The sequence below is a fragment of the Pygoscelis adeliae genome, unplaced genomic scaffold, assembly GCF_000699105.1.
Source record: "Pygoscelis adeliae isolate BGI_AS28 unplaced genomic scaffold, ASM69910v1 Scaffold38, whole genome shotgun sequence".
NCBI lineage: Eukaryota > Metazoa > Chordata > Aves > Sphenisciformes > Spheniscidae > Pygoscelis > Pygoscelis adeliae.
In genome coordinates this window covers 203,757-210,463 of record NW_008825614.1, presented here as the reverse complement: position 1 = coordinate 210,463, position 6,707 = coordinate 203,757, and the positions used below count along the sequence as shown (strand labels likewise).

General features: G+C 40.5%; 1 protein-coding gene across 1 annotated transcript in view; it reads left to right on the top strand.

Moving 5' to 3' along the window:
- The first annotated feature begins 540 nt into the window (after positions 1 to 540).
- PRR5 (proline rich 5 (renal)) overlaps positions 541 to 6,707 on the top strand; it is a 65,606-nt gene continuing 59,439 nt past the window's right edge. The window contains exon 1 of the mRNA XM_009332793.1: positions 541 to 671. The gene's annotated coding sequence lies outside the window, so the exon portion shown is untranslated. The remainder of the gene's footprint in view (positions 672 to 6,707) is intronic.

The following is a 6,707-nucleotide window of genomic DNA, read 5'->3' as shown; positions in this document are numbered from 1 at the left end:
GATACCCACTCTGGGGTTGTTTATTGTGTTAATAGTCATCTCAGAGAGGCACTTCAAGACCAGCTCAGGACAGGCAGTGATATTACGACCATCATTTGAAGCCCTAAAGAAAGAATTTCCCGTATTTCTAAATGACGCATTTAAGACTTTTCTGGGCCTTGTAGGACAGCTGCTCTCCAAAGGTGATCGCCGCAGATCATGCAGCATATTTCAAACCTTTTTCTGTCACCTCTTTAGTGCTGGAACACAGAACTACTTGCACTGTGTGTGCTCATGAAAGCTCTCTTATCCTCTTTAGTGATAGGTATAGCTCTTAGCATTGGTGTCAAATGAGTCGCTCCCCCCTGAAGAAAACAAAACAGAAAAGGGAAAAGTGCAAGAAGTAAATGTTTATTTCTATCAGTGATGAGGTGGAACAGCACTTGTTTCACTTCTGCGTGTCGTGTATGAGCTTATAAGTGCACTCTTGAGAAACAATCCCTAGAATAGCAATATGTGCAATACCACTTTTTGTTCTTCTTCTTTTGTTGCAGAACTGCCTTTTTTGCAAGGGGCTGACTTTTTTCAACCAAATTGTATCGCCTGTCAAGAATTTTCATGTAACTCTTGGAAACCTGCTGCAGAGTCTTCCCTATTTGCTATTCAGTCCTGTTTTCTTCTCCCTTTAGCAGGTAAGCACATGTTTCTGCAACACTGTTTGCAACTGGAAAATATTTCCAATTTCAGACACCTGGAGGGTTCATTTTGTCGGACTCGCTAGGGTTAACGTGTCTATTCCAAAATTTCCCATAGAACTGACTGTATTTCCTGCCATAGAAAAATATCTGAATAACAGTGCAGTACTTTGGGATTTTTAACATCAGCTCATGTCAGTCTACTTCCCTCCAGCTTTAGTGCAGCTTAAAAAATGGTATGCATGGACTTTCAGCTGCGAATCTATTTACAGCTGAATCAGGTTTGTGAGCAAGCAATACAGAAAATTGCTTGAATTTCTGCTCTCTGAGAGGAGCCTCTAAATAACTTTGTGTCCTTGGGGAAAAAAAGCCCTGAAGTAGAGAGCCCGAATGGGTGATGCAAAAGCTTGGGTGTTATCTACCACGGCGACCTCGAGCTGAATGAGAGGGTTCAGATACTGTTCACCAAGATCATAGTCAGACAACCGTTGCAGAAATAGATTAAGCCGCCCCGGCTGACTGTGCACTGAAGCATATGAGGAATTCTCAAATGACCTATATATGATTGATGTATACGTGGGTGTGGCAAGAAGCGGCACCAAACAGCTGAGTGGTAGTAATATCTTACACAGCTGCAGCTATTTCTGCAGAGGTGCTTGGCACAACCCTCTAGAGTTGCTTAATATTCATTGCTAGAATTGGATCCGCGTTTAAGATTCAAGGTTTTTAGGAAGGGGGAAATTTTACAGATTTCTTGAAGACACTTTCAGTAAACGCTAGTCATTAATGGAGAGTGTGTATGGGGGTGTGTATGTGTGCATTTATGTGAAAGGAAAGTAAATGTGCTTAATCTGTCTTTGATGTTGTTCTGTTTTTTTTTTTAACATTATCATCGCATGTAGTAGCTCTTACTTTTTCAAAGCAACTTAGAAATTTTCTCAGAAAACAGTTGCCAGTTTCCTCCTCCAAAAGAATTTTCTTTCTGAACATATTAAGAGACTTATTTTCTCTTACAGATTTATTTACTTTATCACTAAGCTGCAGAATCTAACCTCTGCCATGGCTTCAACTTTTTTTTTCAGTTTTTTTTTTTTAAGCAAAGAGGTCTTTTCTAAAGGGTTCACTCTTGAAAACTTCTGTTTTGATTTACTTGGTGGTAATGCATGTTTTCTTCCCAATTTGTATCAAGCGGTAAATGATGGGAATGCCTATTCCGTGCTACTTCATTGCAGTGGTAGCTGGATTTTACTACAGTGGTTACTTGGTCTCATCTCAAGCTGCAGGGGTAAATGGTCACCTATAATCTGCAGCTCCCATCGGGGCCTTGCATCATAATCCAATTCAAGGCTGTGACCTACAGCAGAATTGAGCTTGGTCTTCAAACGGGACACAGATGTTTAAAAGTGGGAGGTAATCATTTTCACTTGCGCTGCACTTTTTTCCCCCCGAGGATTTCCAGGGTGTTGTTACCTGCTGCCAGTCTGGATTCCCTGAGAAGTGAGTTAGCCGTGCCGGTAGCAGAGGGGGGGTATTTGACAGCTATGCATTGTACAGTGGGAACTTGATAGTCCCAGGTCATGAAGAGTATAGTTATGGGCATCGCTTTTCTCCTTATAAGTGATTTCTCTGGAAACATTGAGGGAAGAATCTGAGTATAACTCGGTCAGGAAATCCCTGCTACCTCTGCCCATGTTATTTCAAGCATACCCAGAAAATTTCTGCTCCGGAACTTTACAACCTTCTTTAAAACAAATACCCACGTCTGCTGTTAATTAAGTTAGCAGTCTACCAACTAATCTGTTACCAAACATGAGTTCTGTCAGCAGCAACTCCAAATACTGCTGTTCAGAGGATTCAGCCATTGCCAGCAGAACTAAAAGCTGCTCTAATGTTTCACTGAAATATTTTGAAAAGTTCACTGTGAACACTCCATCTTTGTTTTGTTCATTGTTAAACTTTTTATTATTGGTATTGTAAATAACCGCCCCTCAGAGTAAACAGCCACACATGTGCATGCCTTCTGTTTTTAGCGGAGCATTTGCAAACTATCCCACTGTAAACTATTTATAGATTACTATGTAATCTGTAACTTTACTATGATGGACAGTCAGATCAGAGTTCCCACCACACGAGGAGGCGTTATTACACGTTATGCCTTGAGCAACTTACCACCACCCTGACAGAGGGTTTGCTGACTGGAAATACCAATGCCTTATGAAAAAACACTGCCTGCGTGCTGCAAACCCAGCATTTTATAACCACTTGGGTTTTTTTCATTGAAAAAGCCGTAACTTCTCACTTGCTGGCAATATAATAGACTTTAAGTGATGCTTATGGTTTTAAGTGCGTCATTGTATTAAAATTTTATATTCCGACAGTGTGCATATTTTCACAGTTACATTTATTATTTGCTCTTTTATGTGGTATGATATAATTTAAAGGTCTTAGGAGTCTGGTCCTACTGTAATGGACAATAGAAAACACGTATTGAAGGTTTCAGGCCCCCATTAGTTTACATCTGCAGGCCATGGCCGTTGTAAATGGTTGTACATAGGTTTTACTTTCTGGATGTGTAGAGTCCCGTATTATTCCATGGAAATGTCAAAGGTTTCCAATTCAGCACATACAGAAGCCTTGGCATGGCAGGGACCTAATCAGAAACAGCGAAGTAATGTGTTTGCTGGGCTCACAAGGAGGCAGAAGTCAGTAGGAGAGTGTTGAGATAATAAAGGAGGTTAGCAATGTTTACTGTCACAGCTGATAAGCACTCAACCTTTTTGTAATTAGTATTATGAGAAGTTCCTGGCAAAGTTGTAACTCTTTGTTTGCTCCCTTTTTTCTCCTCCTCCAATACAAAGAGGAGAACGGGACAGTATCTTTATTACTGTTTAATTCTCCTTGTCCACTGCTGGAGTGGGTGTTACTCTCAGCTCAGCTGTTCCCTAAAATCTCAGCTGATTGCCTAGCCAGAAAATGCTCTTAACCAGCAAATGCCATTTGCCTTTCTGTTGAGGCTGTCCCACAAAGGCTGCAAACTTCACCCTTTTCTCTCAATCCCTCAATGCCTTTGGTCAGCAGCAGACTCTCCTAGAAATACTCCTAATTTAATATCTCCCTGCTTGAAATACCAACTGAGTTTGTAAACCAAAGACATCTCCCAAAGATCTCTTCATCTAGGGTCAGAGCATGTACCTGAGGAAGTGAAACATTCGTCAGTTGGATGCCAGATTATTTACGTTTGTATCATGATCAGCCAGGCAGTAAGAGACTGGAGATGACATTCATCTCACCTAATTGTAGGTATTTATGGCTTGGAATACCATATCCATTATCTGAACTACTTACATTATTTTTTCTTTGGTGGAGAGAACAGGCACGTCCCAAGCATGACTTACCTGACGAGTTTTAAATATCCTTTGTAGGATGTGATGAAGTGCACCCTGGATGTGCCCAGTTTTCTCCAGCAACTACAAAATAAGGCCTGGATTTTCCTGTACATCTTTACTTGTAGTTGTACACATCTTGCACATCCCACTCCCGATGTCCATTACCCCATTTCCTAGTGGTGAATGAGCTTAAAACATGGAAAGGCCAAGCTAGAGTGACTGAACTTTATCACAAGAGTGTCTTAATTGCACCTTCCAGTTCTGACCTCCCAGGTCACTACGCTGCTGTCACTGCGGTCACGAGTGTCTCCCCTCTCTTCACAGCTCTCACAGAGAATTTAATCAAAAGGAAGGAATTATATCAAATGTTATTCCCAATTTTCTTCCTGTTACTTATTTACCATCTCAGTAAAATACAGACAGGAGTGAAGTGTAGATAAAAGCGTAAATACGCTATCTATTGATCTGCCTATCTAACGGTATGTAAAATAACTATCAACTATAGAACAGCTAAAGTCTTAGGTTCATTACATTTAATTTTGCTGTAAGTAAAGGAAGGTGAAAATTGTATCTTTCATTCCTCTTTTTTCCCCAACTCCACGCAAATGCAACCCAAACAACTTTCACAGAGCTGAGCAAAGGAGGACAGGTCACCTCACTGAGGTTTGAATAATCTTCCAAAAGTTAAATAATGAGGATTACCAAAATAAGGCCTTAAAAATCATATACCAGACACAAAAAATCATGATGTGGGCTTGAAAATTGGTTATTTTTTATTTCTTTAGAACTTGTGTTCACCTTTTGAAGTGAAACGGGACTGTTTCAGCACCTGATGTTGAAGACTAGATGGCATTTCTTGATAAAGTAGTAAGAAAAGTATGTAGATAAATGCAAGTGGGTCACATTTTCATTAAACCTCTTAACTAGGACTTAACAAAGTATCTAATAATTTTGGACCCCTTTGGTTTTGGTCCTCTCATAGGGAAAAAATGTTACACAGTATTAAGGATTCAGTCTTTAAAAATTAAAGCTCCTACACTTTTTTTTTAACACTACTGGGCCCCAACAGTGGTGTTGGAAAGCTTTTTGCCTTCAAAAAAAAAAAAAATGCTTCAAAACATTTGAACCAAGAAGATTTTCTGTTGAAAGCATAGGTAGGAAGCAATGCACTAAAGTAAATGAACAGTGAAAATTTCTGGTTATTCCAGCAGAATAAGTTTAGATGCGTTTACATTTCACATGACATGCTAAATTTTTGTACTAAACCCAAGGAAACCCAAATGGAGTCAATGAACCAAAAGCCTGGATTAAAAAAGCTGTTTTTCTTTATGCCAGTCTGAGTCAAAAGTTCAATTCTGGATATTCTCCTTCCTCGGAGTGTTCAAATCTGGATCCAAAAGTTTCTGTTGGAGCCAATCTCTAAAACAGATGACTAATAAAACTAACATCATGGCATGCACATATATACACGCGCATATCTCCTTTTTAACATGTGGAGTATTAGCTGAGGACCAGGATTGTTTTAGATTTATTTTATGTATAAAATGATTCAACTCTCCCTTCCCTGTCCTCCTCCCTTTTCCCAGTCTGGCCAAATCTTTGTGCTGGCTCCTACTGCTGCATAGCCAAATATTACAGAAAGGAAGAAAGATGGCTTTTTAAAAAATTATTAGTATTATTTTTAATTATTCTTAAAATATTTTTATTATTTATTATTTTTTATTATTATTTTTTACCTTTCACCAAAAAGGTAAAAAGTTTTTACTTTTTCTCCCTGTGTTCATCAGTCAAATTAAACAGCTTAAAAATTGATGCAAGCAAATGGCATCCAAAATGCCCTTGTGCATTTTATAATTGCACCCAGCTGTGATTACAGTCCCACAGAATATATTTTTGCATTTTCTTTTCTTTCGGTATGCTTCACTGGTGATTCACTCCCTAGAAGGGATTCACCCCTTTTAGGAGAGCGAGCATTTACTGGTTTCATGACCTTTTATTTCTGCAGTAGAAATGGGTGAACTCACTTGGAATAAATACAAACCAAGCCAAAACATTACACAGGACAAAATTAATTCCAAATCTGACCTTTCTAAGACAGGAAAAGGGGAAAAAAAAAAAAAGGTTGCTTCCCTCTATCTTTTGATCAGTGCCCTACAATTTGCCAGCACCAAAATATCACAGCAGGGACTAAAGCTTTATGGATGTGTGTCCTGGTGAAAAGCAGATGAATGGCAAAACTGGAAGACTCGCAGTGCTATGGCTGCTTTACAGGTGTGCTCCCGGAGAGTGGTTGGGGGAGCCCCTGTGGCCGCCTGGAAATGCCCGGATGCCCCGGCTGCTTTGACGCTGCTCCGACTCACCTCACCACCACCGCTTGTGGTGGCTGTGGCTGAAAAGAGAGGGAATGAGAAAAGCAGGACTTAAAAATATAATGCTGTTTTGTCCCCGTCCCCTCCTGTCTCCCCACCCCCCCATTCAGTGCTGGGCTGTGGAGAACAGCGCAAAAGCGCGAGGCAAGAAGGCTTTATTTGCTCACCCGGGACATGAGGGTGTCCCGTAGGAAGCATCTCCTGCCAAGGAGGGGCACTGGCCTCAGATTTCCCCCCCCCCCTCTAAGCAGGGGGGGGAAAACCGCTGGCCCTGGGGG